The sequence below is a fragment of the Bactrocera dorsalis genome, chromosome 1 (assembly GCF_023373825.1).
Source record: "Bactrocera dorsalis isolate Fly_Bdor chromosome 1, ASM2337382v1, whole genome shotgun sequence".
Taxonomy (NCBI): domain Eukaryota; kingdom Metazoa; phylum Arthropoda; class Insecta; order Diptera; family Tephritidae; genus Bactrocera; species Bactrocera dorsalis.
The window spans coordinates 23171094-23190194 of record NC_064303.1 but is presented as its reverse complement, the minus strand read 5'-3'; positions in this window follow the sequence as shown (position 1 = coordinate 23190194).

Sequence of the window (19101 nt, the reverse complement as noted above, 5' to 3'; positions counted from 1 at the left end):
CGCCGGCTTCCATAAAGCACTCTCATATCATTTCGGTGGTAAAATTTAGTGTCTCTAAGGTATTTAGTTATTGATTTATCATGCTTTTAGTAGTTTTTAACAGTACCGTTATTTCAATATTCCTGAATATTTAAATATATATATATCTATCTCGCTTAGTTTTATGTGATACGAGCAACCATTAGGTAAACAAAGCTTAGTATAATACTCTGTAGCAACTGGTAACAAGAGTATAAAAACAAACATGCCCACATTTAATATTATTAAAATCAAAATAATGTTTACGACGAAAGACCCGCAAAATAAAAAAATATGTAATATTCATCGGATATCGGCATGACGTCTCCTAATCTTATGTGAAAATTTATATAGCGCAAATTTTTCGATGAATTTTAAGGGGTCAGTATGGTAATCTGGCCTGATTTTTTGATATTTTTTTCAAGTAATTTTTATTCTACTATAGAACTTTTTTAATATGTCATGAGGTATATCGTGGAGTGTATATAAACAAATTTCCTCGGAATTTTTTTGATGACATCTGTCGGGGAAATAGCTGGGTGAAAGAGATGCGTTTTTTCACTGGCGGACACGATTTCTCATGTTTGGACCATCTGAAACACAAAAACCCAATTTATTCTTAAAAAGTACGGGAATGGTTATCGTCTCTACCAGAATCATGAAAAAATATAAAATAATAAATAAAAAAGTAATTAATTTTTTTCCCCATGTTTTTTTACATAAATTTTGTCATAACATTACCAATAAATTATAAAAAATTATGAATCTAGAGGGCGTTTTGTGAAAATCGGTTGAGTAGTTCGACCGGAATCATGTCCGCCAGTTTAAAAAGTGTGTTTTGAGAAAATCGCGTTTAAAGTTTGAGGTACTGAAAAATCATACAAAGAAAAAGCATACTCCGAGCGCTCTGAACGTCGAGCGGTATTATTATTTTTTGGCCCTTTTTCGAAACCTTCCAATGGAAAAGTGGGTTTCTACATTAATTCTAAAGGTATAAGGGAAAGGGAAATGCAAAAAAAAAAATATTTCAAAGATAACTCTACTGACCGCTTAAATCAAATTGAAAATATCTGACCGCAGCATCCGTCGCATATTGAAAAATGAGCTCAAGGTCAAGACTTACAAGTTCCAAAAGGCCCATGACCTCAAACCGAAGCAGCAACAAGTAAGACTTGAGAGAGCGAAGCAGTTGTATTTTTTTTTCATCGAGCCTGGCGGCAAAGTAAATGCAACATATTATCAGAAAAGGCTGCTTTGAAGCCGTGACAAACAAAAATTTCGGTCGCAAACCATGGATGTCTCACAAAGCGTGAGTGACCCAAGAATGGCTGAAAAACAACATTCCGAACTTCATTACGACCACACAATGGCTCTCGAATTCAGGAGATGCGAATCCAATGGATTATTCTCACTGGGCCATTTTTGAAAGCAAAGTCCGAAGTAAAAAATATACCTGTCTCGAGATGCTGAAGAAAGTTTTTGTCCGCGAGTAAGCCAAAATACCGGCAAGTCATATTCGGGCAGATTGCGATTCGTTTTTTTTACCGTCTCAAGGCCATAATTAAGGCAAAAGGTAGTCATATCGAAAAAAAGTGAAATGATTCTGAATTTAAAAGTATTTTCACACATTTTGTACTTTAAAAAAAAATAAAAATAATTTTCCAAACAGAATTTATGGCTTTTTTAACTTCGAGTACCGGACCCTGTAGGATATAAATTATCTTAATTGATAATTTAATTTACTTTTTGTCGTACATAATGTGATTCGGTACTAAAAATTATTTCTAATGGTGATTTTTTTACCCACCCTAATATAACCCACATGTGAAATTTGCTTGACTGAGTTTGCTTGATTTTAAAGCGGATATTTTGGATATTAGGCAACCAATTTCATACTGTATCAAAACTGGGATTAACCTGTAAATATCTTCGGATGATTCTCTTACTTTAAATACCCACATTGCTCGAAAAACTCCTTAACCAATTGTCTTCTTAATTTTTATTCCCAGAGCAAGTTTGTCACGAAATTTGTAACACCTAGACAAAAATAGGCGTCACGACGATCTTAGTGGATTTAGCCACGTTCGTCTGTCTGTTCGGATATTCATCTGAAATTTTGCAAATTTTTTAAACGTTTCTTTCTCTCTAGGAAGCTCCTAATTTGTAGGAACTACCGATATCGGACCACTATAGCATAAAGCTGTCATATAAACTGGTCGATCAAAATTAAATTATTTTAGAGAATATTTTATATTTATGAAAAGTATTATAACTTCGATGCAACCGAACTTAATTTTTTTTCTCGCTAACAATATAATTTATTATATTATATAATAAAAAAAATTGGGTCAACATTTTTAAAATAAACTCGACTGAATGAGAGTTAAGCATACCCACTAACCATCGTTAAATATTGACACATTTCTTAATTTATTATTAACAAGTAAAAACCTGCATGACCGACAATCTGGTAATGATTTTCCAATTGGCCATATCAAAACCGCAAGCGCAATTACGACACGCTTTCACACGCTTCATAAAAGCGATCACAACAGGCTGATGAGTGGGCATACATAAGTGTATAAAGGTGTCTGCATATATGGTTATACATATGCATGCACATGAAGTGGCTTGGCATTGAAAAAGGCGCCGAAAACAGCAACACAAGGAGCTATCAATCAAATGTCAAAAGCAGACGTGTTGCGATGAAAGCTGCACAGCGCTCAAACAGCGATGGCATCAGTACAACTAACTACACATTGTGATGTATTTACATGTAACACTCACTGCCTTTCTCAATTTGATTTACGCAAGCTTGTATATGTACGAGTACAAGCGCTATCTTGAAGCGGCGTATGTTTGGATCACCATTTTGACAGCTTGTTGCGCCAAAACAAACGAGGGGACCACTGGCGACGTCCAACAACCGGCAAATGGGACGCGTCAATTGGAACGCTTTTGCAGACGCCGCCCAAAGCGTCGCCTTGATGTCGATGGCTACAAAACAATATTTTCACCATTTTGATGGATCTACCTTAATGACCACAAAAAACGGCATTGATATAAGCACCACAAAAATAAAATAAAACAAAAGCAAATACGGTAAAGTATTTGTGGGCTGTGGAAAAAAATGACAGTAAATAATTATTGATTGAACTGATTGACCAGTTTGAAGATTGAGTGGATCGCTCATGACTACCACTACTGACCAAAATGTACAAATAATGCCTAGCGCGAGGTGATTGCAAACGCGCCGGCGACAGCGCACCTATGCGGATGCGCAGTAAGACAAGTAGTGGTGAAACGTCAAGGAGGCGGACTGAAGTGAAGAGGAACATTGAAAATAACGACCATAATTTTTCGAGTTGTATGCAATGCCGCCGCTGGCACCCTGCTTGCGCCAACTTCTCTCTTAGAACTGCTTAACAGACTAAATGAGTAACACGCTGTCGCTTACTTGCTGCTTGACCAACTGATTACCGCCAACTCTGCCCCTGCGCTGAAGCAGTTAATGTGTTGCGGTGGCTTTTGTTTGGCGCGCAATGTTGGCGGCAGCGGTGGCGACTCCAACCGCGCCGCTGTCGAAACAATTTGAACAATGTGACGTCTTCGTTCAACTTAAGGCTATAAATAACGAAATGATTGACAGTGCTGACAGTTTTGATCGATGGCCATCAGTGTGACTTTTGCGCTCTTGAATTAAAACCTTTTGCTTCCATACAAACAGACGTTCATATCAACTTTTGCTTTTTTTTATTGCCAACGCAAGCCTCCGTCTCGTCTTCGCAAACGTTTCCAATACCAAGTGCGCCTCGACTTGTGAGTGAGTGAAGGATAGATTGTTTTTGTTTTTTGCTGCCGAAGCGCTCAGCTGGATGTTGCCAAAGTTGGGCGTTCGTGCATGTTTGGTTGCGTCTTACTGCTGGTGCGCCATGAAACTGCTGACTCGCAATTTTCGTAAACGAAAGCGCGTTCAGTCGAGTCAATCACAAGCAAATAACCGACTCACCAGCAAGCGAATAAGCGCGTATTTAGCAAGGGATATAAAACCATTTAAATGGTAGAGGAAGCGTACGCGTCATGTGGTGCGTTTGCCAGCGCCGTCGTGTGTGCCGCCACTGCTGACGCCTCGTCAGCGCAATTGACGCGTTAAATTTTTATAAACATTTTTGGTGAAAAGTCAACAAAATCGCAAATGATTAATTGTTTACGCCATTTTGGGTGGAAAGACATTAGCGCACATACACTTATCAGCCCACAATTTACTTACACAGTTGGCTGGCTGCAACTTGTAATGGTCAAAATGCGATTTAAATGGCATCCAATCAATCAAGGCATACCTGATTTTGGAATGTAGCAATTATTGTGCCATAATGGGTATTTCTAATTTTTTACTGAAACTAAATATTTTATTATATTTTAAGTCAATAAGTCACAATAGCTTGGAGCTTTCATCTTCATCTTTTGGAGTTCGCGTAGAGAAAGGACTGTATCGAAAGATCCTTTCTAATATTTCCTATAGTCAAAGATGAGCTTGGCTGTGAAGCTTACCACGTCTAAAGTGAAAATTGGATATATAGTACCTGTAATTCTTCTGTGAAAAAGACTATTCCGACTATTTCAAGAACTGTGTGCCACGGCGATTACGCAATAATCGACCGCTTGGGTGGTCACTGTTACAGAGCGGCCCTGCGGGTGAGTCACATTTTTCAGTGCGTTCATATGCACGCACCTGGAGAGCAGCTATTCCAGAATCCTCTCTGTCCGTAAGCCTTCTGCATCAGCGGTACGCCGGCGTATCAGTTTGACTGATAAGTGAGAAGCGAAATGCCTCCTAGACGGAGAAGGAGGGCTAAGACGCTCACTGGAAGCGGATAATCCTCCGCTTCTACGGTAGTGGATGATTCCACGGCGTAAGGCGCGTACGGGGTCGCTGCGTTACAAGTGCGAAAATGAAGGAGGGAGCGGTAGTTGTAGTGGGGACGTTAATGTGGTCACCACTGAGAAAACGGTTGCCCAATCGTCAAGTACGGTGGGCAAAGAAACGGACGTCGGGCCCACCATAAGGGCGGACACTAGCGACTCAAGTGCTAATAAGGAGAGCCTGTGGGTGGGAGTGGGGCAGTGCGCCATTTTGCGGCTGCCAAGAAGATAACGGGGCAACTAAATGGATTGGTGTTCGATGCCAAGAACTTCGATGCAGGGACTGCGAAGAGGCTGTTGGAGCTTGCCTCAAAGTATGAGGCGCTTCTGATGACGTTTATTACCGGGAATGTCCATCTTCGCGGACAAGTAGACGCCCTTAAAGGAAGTTGTGGGAGACACTCCTCGACGCCGAGCAGGTCAATGCCGGCTCCGTCGGCACCGATGCCTGCGCCTTCAGCACATACATATGCTGGAAGCAATTACACCGGTGACGCCGAAGCCTGTGGAGACCTGGTCGGTTGTGGTCAGGAGAAAAGGGCCTGCAACTTTCTCTAAGAAAGTGACCAAAAAGTTGGTTAAGGATGTAGGTCCCTCATTCTGAGTGAGGATCCACAAAGTCCACAAATCAAGGGAAGTGGGAGCGGTTATCCGCACTTCTTCTGTTTTAGAGAGGGTAAAGGTGGCGACCAACGCAAAATTCGAGGAGGTGGGGTTGGACGTGACTGTCAACCGGAATTTGGGTCCTCGGGTTGTAGTTCAGGGAGTTCATAAGGATATCCCCCACGAGGAACTCATGTCTCCGACTGAATCTACAGGACTTCAGCCCAGCGGCTCAGATCTCTGACGTTAGGATAGTCAGTCGTCCCTGGAAGTTAACCCCTAATGGTAGGACCAATGTCGTCCTTGAGGGTAGGTACAAGTTGATGTCCTCTCTTTTGGAGGTAGGTAGGTGCTACATCAAGTGGTTTTATCAATGAAAATCACATGAAAATTCCTAGAACTGTCTTAAGTTTTTAAAAACATGTATCTAGGTTATACAAACTGCTCAATGATAAAGCGCAAAATTGCTTTTTCTCTTTCCAAAATAAAGCGCGTAGTTCTAGTTTTATTCGTCGCATCGGGTCATGCTATATGTACCTTTGTGGAAAGCTCATTTCACGCACTAACACGTGTTTGATTGATTGTCGTTTCTTTTAAGTCGTTCGTGAGTTATAGCGTCGCAAACATAGAGCAAAATAAAGAGAAAATACGGCATATTTTACAGTACTACTACGATAAAGGCAAAAATGCATCTCAAGCCGCTAATAAAATTTGTGCAGTTTATGGACCCGATACAGTTTCCATTTCCACCGCACACCGATGGTTTCAACGTTTTCGTTCTGGTGTAGAGGTGGTCGAAGATGTGCCACGCTCCGGAAGGCCTGTCGTCGAAAATTGCGATAAAATCGCTGAATTGTTCGAAAAAGACCGGCATAGTAGTCATCAAGCCGTTATAAACCATTTGAAGAAGCTTGGCGTCACTAAGAAGCTCGATGTATAGGTGCCACACGAATTGATTCAATAAAAATAGCGCAAGGCTTTTTTGACAACCTAATATTTTTCTATATTTTACCGCATTCGCAGAATGTTCGAAAAGTATTTAAGATGCAATTCTTTAACGTGTGACCGCTCCTCAGATCATTATGTATACGTATTGATATTGCTTTACAATGTTTAACTCATATTCATTGTCCGTCTTACCCTCTGGTTATCATCAGCTTCGATAGGACTAATTTTACATTCATCCGAAAACACAGCAGCCAAATAAGCTTTCTTCGGCAATATTTCAGACCCGTGGACCTTTGGATTGTCCGAGTGCAGCATGTGCTTTCCATGGTGCCAAGGAGTTTCTCTAGAAGTTTTGAAGCAATGGCAAAGCCTCGAATTCAATGCTCGGGATCTTCCTTCATAAGTCCGACCACAAAGTTGCTCCTAGGTCAGATTCTTTTAAAAATCAATGATCGATCACATTGCAATCATCTTGCAATACCACCATTCGAGACCCCAGCATATTTTAACAAAATTCTACTAATTTTTAGTAAGCATTACTAACCCAATTGACATCTAAACTAATAAACGCCAACTGTAAATGTTATGCACCGAATGTACTTTAAATTCATTAATTACCCGTAGCAAAATATCTTGTTTTGAGAAGCTCTGTGTAGAAGCAAAAATTGACCCTTGGGGAACTGCTTACAAAATATGTATGTCGAGAATAAATAAGCAAAAGTAACCTAAAGATGCATCATTTAGGAGAAAAGTCGTCGAATTTTTATAGCTGAAACACGATCAGATTTCCTGTGCCGAGCTGCAAAACAAAGCTGCAGAGTCACCCCGTTTGTCAGGGAAGAAGAGCCATATCAAAAAAAAAAAATCAAAAACACCAAAGCGCCTGGATTAGAATGGCAAACCCAACAGAGCCCTGAAGAAAAAAACCTCAACTGTCGGCTAAAATGTACAACACTTGTATAAAGGAAAAGGTGTTCTCCGTCTAGTGGAAAGTACAGCGTTTGGCTGTTCTCCCAAAACCAAAGGAACCACCTGAAGAACCTTCATCCTACCAACCTCTGTGTATGCTCGACACAGTGGATAAAGGGTATGAAAATATAATAGCGGCAGATTGTCAGAGAGACAATGCGGCTTTATAAAAAATATATCCACTATTAACGCACTACAAAAAGTGGTCGATATTGCGAAATGTGTAGTAAGTGGCAAAAGATGGAAAGGTGGTCAAAAGTGCGTTCAATACGGCGAAATGGGCATATATAATCAAATCAAAGCCCTGGATGAAATACGCGCTTTCAATACCTCATAAACATTAGAACGAGTTATTTTAACAGAAGACTGATTTTTGATACGGACGAGGGCACCAAGAGCTACTTTATCTCGAATGTAGTATCCCAAGGCTCAGTATTAGGCCCAATATTATGGAACATAAAATATGATAGGATGCTAAGAAGATATCAGCCAACAGACGTGAATCTAAAAGTATATGCGGACGATCTCATACCACCATGAGTGGCAAAAACGGCTAAATAGTCTACGCCAACGATTTTCTTCTGTGAGTCTGAAACTGGCAGAGCACAAAACAGAAGTTATACTCATAAGCACCAGGAAGGTGAAAGTCTATTCGTTCATACATAGCGGAGTGCGAGATTACTTCACGGCCGCAGCTGAAGTATCTGGGAGTAATATTGGATTCCAACTTAAAATTTAAAGAACATCTGGCGTAAAGTTCCGGTAAAGGAAACAAAATTTATAATGCTGATGGCCAATAGAGGCTGCGGAGAGGAAAGCACCAATATGGATACAGGCAATGGATATAAAAGGGTTTGCTAAATAATTGCAGTGCCTAGTGCATAGACTTTGTGCAATTAGTCTAATAAGTGCTTTCGGAACTATATTAAACGACACTGTTGAATTATTAGGCAGTATGCCGCCGGTTGACATCCAGGGAGATAAACTCAAGTGATTATATCAGCGCCTAAAACAATATCGGCAAACTCAGACAAGAAGAACAAGAGCAACAAAATGTGGTAGCAGCGGTGGCATTCCTCATCCAAAGGGCACTGGACCCACAAAGTTATACCGAACATGAACTTGTGGATAGACAGACGACATCGTGACCTGGATTTCCATTTTATCAAAATTCTGAGTGGGCATGGGTGCTTTAGAAGCTACATTTACAGATTCCACAATGGCATTAGTCCGAACTGTTTGACGTATACAGAGTATAGAAGACTATGAATATACATTATTTTATTGCCATCGCTTTTCAAATACCAGGGAAAAACTTAAAACCACAGTTTTGGCAGTTTTACGTTCGATAATTTAACGAGAGTCATGTGTCATTCGACTGAGGAATGGAAAGCTGTTAGCGAAGCGTCAGCATTCATAATGACGAAAATGAGACAGATTGGGCGTCTGTCAGTTCGCACTACAGAGAAGAACCGCTAGTTCCGTGGGATAATCTTGAGTTGGGAGTAGGTTAGGCTTAGCGGATTCAAGTTCCGCACTACGGCTTTCTATGCTTCCCCTTAATATAAAAAATAGTAGGGAGATGTAGATTATTCAATATATTTGTAATTCCAACCTAAACTATGTTTTCGTAGTGAAGGACTAGGGTTCTTTCCGCTTCATCGTTAACCTTTTTTTTTCTTTTTCTTATGCTTATGAAATACTGAAATTTCCTTCATCTCTTTTTGATTATTGATCTGATTTCTTCTCAAGATAATGCCGCTGTTATTTTGGTGATTTTTCCATTTGTTAATTTCAGTTGCATTTTTCAGTCTCATTATTTTGCATGTTCATTGTTTCAGTTAATTTTCCCTTTACCTTCTGCTTTTCGCTTATAGTACATACAAACATACATAAGTATGTTGACATTTTGGTCGCTTGATTACTCATGTCAATCAACGTTTCAACCAACAACGACATGTTGTCAATCTTCGAGTCAAACAATGCAGCCTGCTGTCGGTCGGCAGGATTGGCAGCCCGAAACAAAAGCGGCATAGTGGAGAGCTTCGGAAAGCCCGCCAGGCTAGCAGGCTAACAGGCCGTCGGTTTAACGTATGACTCTTTGAGCTGGCAAAACAGGAAGGCAAGCCGGCAGGCAAACGTTCAAAATGTCATGCAATCAATTACAGTTCGCATTTTATGCGTACACCAAGTAGCTACTAGCTGCCGTCCCACAATCAAATAGTCAGTCATTCAGCCAGGCAGCCAGGTTGCTAGGCAGCTTGCAAACCAATCACGGACTCTACATACATACATACATACTTACATATGTATGTTTGTACTTGCAATGGTTCATGCATTATGTTGCTGGATTTACTGGAGCCTTGCTTGCTTATCCCCAGCCTGAGAGATAGACGGACAGCGCACGGTTTCAACTCAGTTCAGTTGGATTTGCAGCTCGGTCGGACTGTCAGACCATCAGCCCATCAGCTTGATAGCTGATTCTGTTTTGGCATTGCAACAATAATGCGTTGCAGTGCAACATTGCGTATTGTATGTAAATTTTGTGCGGTTTCTTGATGGATTTAGCCTTGCATATTACATACTGTTGCTGCCGCTGCCGCCGCATTGGACGCGCTTAAGGCCAAGAATGACATTGTCGCCGTACTCGTCACACTGATGGAGCCCTGTCAAGGGCCATCAAAAGGTTGCAGACCAAAAGACGATCACAAATAACCGGCGGGGGAGAGCGCACAGCGGACGATTCATCCATCACCAGCAACATTGTCTCATTATGCAGCTAACGTTCTGTTGCCGCCAGGCAAACGCTGCCGGCCGACAGGCTGACTGTGACTGGCGGCTTTCATTTGATTTGCTGTTGTTGTTTATACGTGTGTGTGTGTGTGTCCTTGCTAACAAAATACGTGCAATTTGCAACGAAAGTAGTTGTCGTACGTAAATCGTTAATATTGTTACGTTAAGATTTCGGTTATTGCTGTTATTGTTGCAAGGTATATGCCGATAAATTGTTGCATATGTCACTTCACTGTGCGTAGCAAATACATATGTACACCACTGCATGCCATGGCAACATTTCTGCATGTCTGGGCTGTCATTTGCCTGAGCCTTGCGGAAAAGGATGTGCTACATACACACACGCACACTTTCACATGAGTGTGTATATGTATGTATGCACAGCAATCGCTACTCTTCTGACAGTTTGACGCTTGAATAATGATGATGATGATATGCGCTTGACAAGCGTCTGTCAATTCGTGCTGTCGTCGCCGTCGTCCCTGTGAATCGTTGCTGACAGCAATGCCACAGTCTGTGCAAGTTCACAAAAATTGCAGCTTGTTTAAATTCCTTTACGGATTATCTCACAAATTCGCGAGCACACATACACACGCATTCATGTATCTGGCTTTATATAAGCATTTGTATGCTTCGCGAAAAGGACTTCAATTGGCTTGTCAACAATCGGCATATGATAAATAATACATACGGCCACTTGCAGCACAGTCCCGCGTAACAGCAGTTATCTAGCGGTGTTTGCGCGCAATTTTGTGTGTGGCTTGCAAGTACTTAACTGTGACAGTGAGTTGGACTTTTGATTGTCAAGTGACAGTTCCCGGGAATTCTTTTTGCAATCAGATTGCTTGTCAGTCAAAATTGATGGGAGATCTTTTCAATCTCAAAGATCTAAGTACATTTGCAAAGTTTCGCAAATTTATGCAGGTGAAATTAATTCAGTAAAAGCCATACCGGATAGTGTATAAATAATGCGTTCTGCAGTGATCATAGTGATTAATATTCGAAAACTTTACGAATTTACTTTGATCTGCGTTATATTTATAATCTATGTAACTGTCTAAATGACTCTCGGCCTACCCTGTAATGAAACACAGCCACACCACATTTCAACACAAATCATCATAACAGCACACCACACTCACCACTCACCTTCCACATCACTACACATCACACCAATACACTCAAACATGACACCACACTTCCAACTAGAACACAAGAAAAAGGGACGGACAACTCCAGCCACTTCACTTCGCTTTTCCTTTCGTACGAGTCTACGTCCAAGCCTTTGCGCATACGTTTTTTCGCAGCATCGTTATTTTTTTTCTCCCGCATTAATCATCGCTCGCCGATTCCGCCGCCAATTGAATTATCCGATTTTATCACGTTTGTGAAACACATACCTAAATATAAATAAAACGGAGTTACGAAACTTGTATTACCAAAAAAAAAATCGTTCTGTGCGTTTATTTCTTTGATAACAAAAGGTTGAAAAGTGAGTTTCGGTAGACCAAAGGTCGCTAATATTTATAACAGTAACAGCTAAATATCAACGCCTCGAGTTATTGCCACTTAAACTGAAAATAATTTAGTCCAATAATGAATTAGATGCAGTTTTTTGAGAAACGATTCTCATGCTTTATTGATCTTAACCCTGAAATTTAAAGTATATACAAGTATAAAACCCAAAATAAAGTACAGAAAGGAATGTAATGTGAAATCTATTGTCGATAATTATTTTGTTATTGTTACATTTTACAGCTAAATCTATCTCTAAAAATTCGGTAAAACTCAAGGCAGTCAGATTACATTTTCATAAATTATTAATTAATTATTCGAAGTTATAAATTCCAAATTGTGCAAGTCCAAGCTTACAAAACTCTTATAGATTTTGTAAAATAATAAAATCCTACAAGCTTAATTTTATTTCTGACATACTAGTACTACATACAAGTATGATGAAAAGGCCTTACAATTTGTCCTAACTTGAAACCCAACGTCCAACCGAATATAACGGGTGATTTTTTTGAGGTTAGGATTTTCATGCATTAGTATTTGACAGATCACGTGGGATTTCAGACATGGTGTCAAAGAGAAAGATGCTCAGTATGCTTTGACATTTCATCATGAATAGACTTACTAACGAGCAACGCTTGCAAATCATTGAATTTTATTACCAAAATCAGTGTTCGGTTCGAAATGTGTTTCGCGCGCGTGTTTTGTTCAGCGATGAGGCTCATTTCTGGTTGAATGGCTACGTAAATAAGCAAAATTGCCGCATTTGGGGTGAAGAGCAACCAGAAGCGTTCAAGAACTGCCCATGGGCATCCCGAAAATGCACTGTTTGGTGTGGTTTGTACGCTGGTGGAATCATTGGACCGTATTTTTTCAAAGATGCTGTTGGACGCAACGTTACGGTGAATGGCGATCGCTATCGTTCGATGCTAACAAACTTTTTGTTGCCAAAAATGGAAGAACTGAACTTGGTTGACATGTGGTTTCAACAAGATGGCGCTACATGCCACACAGCTCGCGATTCTATGGCCATTTTGAGGGAAAACTTCGGACAACAATTCATCTCAAGAAATGGACCCGTAAGTTGGCCACCAAGATCATGCGATTTAACGCCTTTAGACTATTTTTTGTGGGGCTACGTCAAGTCTAAAGTCTACAGAAATAAGCCAGCAACTATTCCAGCTTTGGAAGACAACATTTCCGAAGAAATTCGGGCTATTCCGGCCGAAATGCTCGAAAAAGTTGCCCAAAATTGGACTTTCCGAATGGACCACCTAAGACGCAGCCGCGGTCAACATTTAAATGAAATTATCTTCAAAAAGTAAATGTCATGAACCAATCTAACGTTTCAAATAAAGAACCGATGAGATTTTGCAAATTTTATGCGTTTTTTTTTTTTAAAAAAGTTATCAAGCTCTTAAAAAATCACCCTTTATAACGCACAATAATATTGTTTCTTGAGCCCTATACAATGTAGTCGATGAAAATAAATATACAAATGAAATGAAAATCGAAAAAAATACCTGGCTCGAAACCTTGCCTGTGGACTGTTGGGTTCTCGGACCGTTTGGACGACTTTCACCGGGTAGCAACCATTCACGCCACTGACCATTGGACTCAGGTGTAATGATATATCCATATTTCATACGCTTTGTTACAACAAATGTCAAAATGTCCAAAATGTTGAATGTTGTGAAAGGAGTTCTCATCGTGAACTCAGTGAGTACGTACGGTAACAAGAGCTAGAAGAGCTAATTTCCAAACGAATTCAACTGACCTCAACCTTAGTAACCATGAAGTCTTCTCCTGTTTCAAAATTATACAAGTAAGCCTAAAGGTGGAAATTTGGAAGGCCAATGGCCTTAGTCGAGAACTAACAACATCGATTTACATATTCATGGGATTCGAAACTCAGTTTACTAACAAGTTTTTTTTAAATTAATGGTTACGATCTCATTACTTGCAACTATATTATTGGTAAAGCACATGGCGGATCTGTAACCATAGTCAACTCAACTTTAAAATGTAAGATATTAGAACCGATACCGTTGCTCTCAGTTGAAGCCGGAACCGTTAAAATAACTAGCGTTAATGGAGGGATTGTCATAACCTCACTGTATCTAACTATCCATGATCCCCACCATAATCTTACTAATTCCTAAGGTCGCGAACTTTATAAATGACTTTCCGACTTACAGGGCCACAGATCCCAGAAGGACCTCTATTTTTATCGACTTAGCTGCTTATTTAGGAATTGACACTAATCTGCTCGAAATAATAAATAATTACGATCTTAGCTTAAACAGAAGCAGCGTATCTTAATTAAGAGATCCAACAACTTTTACGAGCTCGACTTGAAGCCAATATAGATCTCAACATACAGATTAACACGTTTAAAGGTTATGTTGATGCAGTACTAACCAAATAAACGAAGCTGCCACCTTAGTCTCAGTCAAATGTAGCAGTAGAACTGCTCGAACACGTGGAAACAGACAACCATATTCTGACAAAATCTCTCAAATAATTAAGAACAAAAGGTGACTTCAAAGGATTTGGTACAGCAGCAGGAATTCAAATGCTAAAACAGCCCTTAATAAAGCAACGAAGGAGCTTAAAACTAAGTTAGTGGAACTTAGAGAAGAATTGATTGGAAAATATCTCAACAAAAATTTAACCAAACAAAGACGAGGAGTATAATATCTGGAAAGCAACAAAATACTTTAAAGACCTACCATAAGACAGGCGCCGGTTAAAGATTCTAATAGTACTTGGTGCAGAAAAAACAGGAGCAAAGCACACGCTTTTGCCAACCATCTTAAGCTTAATTTCTGTAGTACCAACCAACTTCGGGTAGTCGAATCATACTTCGAACAACAATGCCCAATGGAGAGGTCCAGCTAAAAAATTCACAATAAAAAATTCAACGTATCCAGGTCAAGCAAAGATCGACGCTTTGACAATCAAAAACTTTTCTAAGAAATGCCTATTATTTTTGATCTTGTTTTTTAACAGTAGCTTCAAATTAAGCCATTTCCTCACACAGTGGAAATGTGCTTCGATTATAACGAACCTAAGCCCAACAATATTCTCTACTTCTTCGAAGATTATTACGAGTGCTGGAAAGACAATCGATTATTCCGAACCATCATTTGGTTTCAAACATATGCACGGCACACCGAAACATTGTCGTCGCATTGTGAAAGCTATACTTAGTAGCTTGGAGGAGAAAAAATATTATTAAGCATTTTTTCTAGACGTTCAGCAGACATACTACTGTGCCCAAAAAATAAGGTGACATTGTATTTATTTTGAAAATTCTTTATTTATTCTTCCAAATCTATTTCATTCCCTTCAAAGTAATCCCCTTCCGATGCAATGCACTTATGCCAACGGATTTTCCAATCTTCGAAACACTGGTTGTAGTCACTTTCCGGGATGGCCTTCAGCTCCGTCTTCGCCGCGACTTGAATCTCCTCTATCGTATAAAAACGGTGTCCCCGCAGTAGTATATGTTCCCAACATAGATATGATTCAAAGGCACCAGTCAAAAACGCTTAGTCTTATTGCTAACGCTCCGTGTTATATTAAAGATATATGTACATATCCACAAGGTTCTCAAAGCTTTTATGGTTTTAAACTTATTAGACAACAGCGACGTCTGCAAAAACTACATCCTCTAGACCTGCAATTCAGATCGCAATATGTATCTTGGTATACTATGTAGTTAATACAAAGATCAATTACTAGTTTTACGTAATAAACTCAATAAATATTAGTTACTAAATAACCTCTTTTAATGACCAAATTACAATTAATTTCATAAAATTTAACATAAAACAAGTATAACTGGATAAGCGGACTGAAATTTTTTTTGGTCCGATTTGGACCGAAGACTATTCAGCTTAAAGCACACCTTAAAGAAAACTAGAAATACTCATTCTTTTTTCAATAAGATTCACAGCGCGTAGAAAATTTCACCGACTATTAAATTTCACTCACAGTTGTGGTATGTTTTAGACTACTTATTCATTCACCAGCCATAAAGGTAGTTTGATTCGCGTGATTCGTTTGATCCCTAGTCTTCAAAGTTATTACTGATCTAACTGCTGATATCAGTTATACAGGGGCTAAGCCAAGTTTTCGCTCAAATTTATCTATTTCAGGTACAAAATCACACTTTTATGAATAGAACACGCTGTCTTATTTTCATTGAGATAACTCACATATTGGCCGATATATGCGGTACAAAGTCATTCCAAATTTCGAGGTTCGGGTTAACTTCGCATTAAGGTAATGAAGAGAAACTCTCTGCAAAAGCACCATTTCTGACCCAAAGTTCGACTTGTAAGACATACTATATGTTGATTCAAAACGACGCCACAGGAACAGTAGCTTTCCAACACATTTTGGAACAATATATATAACTAGCTGTAGCAATGCACTCCATCCATTGAAATGTGGCAGCAACGTGTGAATACTAAACGATAGCCATTTCATGGAGAATGTGAAGACATGGAACAACATATCGCTTAATTACCATTGCAAATATCACAAATATTACAGTAATGCAGAAAGAAGAAAACAGAAATACAAAACCGCAGCTAAGCGCAACACACAAGATGCAGCAAAAAGTGGCAATAACTGAGAGTCAGAAAACAACAGGATGAGATGAAGAAATGATTGTCAATGCCTTGCAACGATCAAAGTTGTGCAAATAGCAATTGCAACACAACAAAAATAACAATAAATGACAAAAACTACCAACAAGTCCACGTGAGCGCCTGGAACAAGTGAATAGAAGTGAGGCAACGTCCAAACACTGGTTCCACTAAAATTATGGCCAGGACAAATAGTTTTATTAGAATCGCTCTTTGCGCTGTTATTAGTTATGTCTCAGTTTCGTATTGTTACGAGCTCGACAAGTGCTCTTTTCACCGGCACGAAGGGAAAAAACTCAAAACTTGCCGCACGAGTAATTTAACGCGTTCAGAATGTGCCGCGTAATTTAGCAAAGAGCCCGCACGATTATGGTGTGCCTCGAGGTAAAGACGAACACGCTGTAGGAGCAACAACAAAAACTTGTCGCCGTGTCACGTTATGCCGCATTGCAATTTTTTGCGTGCCACAGTCGCATTGCTGGCGGTTGTCGGAGCTGTTGGTTTTGCCGATTATTGTTAGTGTTGTTGTTTAATGTTGGCAGCAATCAAATATTTGTTTTTACGTCATATTTTCAACACGGCCATGTCAACCACTAGCCGCCCTTGCTAATTTGTTGCAAGGACGCACTCGCTTGACGGCCAACAAGTCGGTACGTACGTCAATTGCACAACTGTGTGTATGTATGTATGCACGTTTCACTGTGCAGCTATATGCCACATATTTGTGCTGGAAATTGCAAATTGTTGACTCTTGTGCCGGTGGCGAATAGTTCCTGCGTTTTTGCTGTTGCTTATTATACTCGTATGCGCCCCTTTATGGCGGCTTTCCCAATGTCCCACAAGCCTGAATTGGTATTTACATGCTTGTATACATACATATGTACATACAATTGTAACTTTAGCGGTCGCCCCCTCGGCTTGTTTGGTTTATTGCTCCGGGTATCATTAACATTCCATTGTTGGCCAAACTAATTGGACGGAAATATTTCGGTTGGCGCGTTGATGGAGCGGTTGTACGTTGCGGTAATCGCTAACCGAATGCCGCGCAATGCGCACATACCGACATACACTGTCGTGTCCTGCAGGATAATAGTTATTAAATTTTTTGAAATTTTTTCATAAATTCTTTGAAACCTTTCCATTCCAGGTATTGCAAGCATTGCGTGCAAGAATTTTAAAACGAACAGAAAATGCAGTAAATCGGATGGCGAAGGATTTGTTTGAAATATAATTTTAATCTGTATAGATCTTACCGATTTTTAATTTTGAAGACATAAATGTGTAGTAAAGTGTAAGGTCGTTAGTAGTTATTGAGCAATGCGAATGACGATTGTACAACATAAAAATATACCGAATATAATTCGCTTGGGTATTGTACACTCTACACTTTAGGAAAAAACTACTGTGATCACAAAGTAAGGTCAGTTGATTAACGTGGTGTAGTGCACTACAAGGCGAGTTCCAAAGTAAACAGAACTTTTTGAATCTAGCGCCCCCTGGTGGCGCCATCGATATGTCGACTGAAGCATTAGAATCTGCTATCTTTATCGATTGTCCAGTGAAAATTTCCTGATATTTCATCGAAAGTGAAATAAATGCGTTTAAGTGTCAGTATATTTGTGTTATCGGTGCGAAAATGGGCTTCGAACAAAGAGCCAATATTAAATTTTGTTTTAAAATTGGTAAAACTTTTACCGAAATATTTCAATTAATGAAACAAGTTTATGGCGATGATTGCCTATCTCGTAGCAGAGTGCACTAGTGGTTTCAACGTTTTCAAAGTGGTCGTGAGGACAATCAAAATCTGTGATCACCGGAAATTCCATCGAAACTGTGCTTGAATTCATCAAAAATCAGACGAAATCATCATCGAAATTCATGGAAGTGGAATTGAACATATCTAAAACATCGATTTGACCGAACATTTGGGCTTACGAAAGGTGTGTGCACGGTTTGTTCCGCACAAATTGACTGACGACCAAAAATTGCTCAGAATCCAACATTCGAAGGACGATTATTTGACCAAAAATCACATTTTAACCATTAACCACTCCCCGTATTCACCTGATATGGCACCGTGTGACTTCTTCCTTTTCGGAAAAATGCATTTGCCCATGAAAGGAAAGCGTTATGCAGACGTAGAGGCCATTCAAAAGGCTTGCACCGGCATACTGGCGGTCATACCGGCCAACGAGCTAAAACACTCGTTCGACATGCTTTTGGACCGTGCAAAAAGCTGTATTGAAGCAGAAGGAGACTATTTTGAATAAAATAAATTGATTTTGCCGAAAAAACCATTTGTTCTGTTTTTTTTTTAAGTCCTGTTTACTTTGAAATGCACCTTGTATATATAGAAAATTTGGTACGTGTGGCGCCTGCACCAATGCCTTCAAACGTTTTCGAGACGTCCGTGTACTACTTAATAGTGTTGTCTTTTAGCAGTCAAGCTTGGTCAAGAATTTCTCCATTCAACCTTATTGCCGAGGGTAACTTTAAACTTCTTTTTGAAGTTTACCTTATCGAAGTGTAGTATCAATAGATGTCGCAGGCAGTATTCTCAAATTCGTTTCTTGCTTATTAGTTATGACTAGGCCCATAATAATGGGGTTAATACTCCACCTTGCGGACAGCCTCTTGTCGTGTCGAGACGAATCATATTACCCCTGCAATCGTTTTA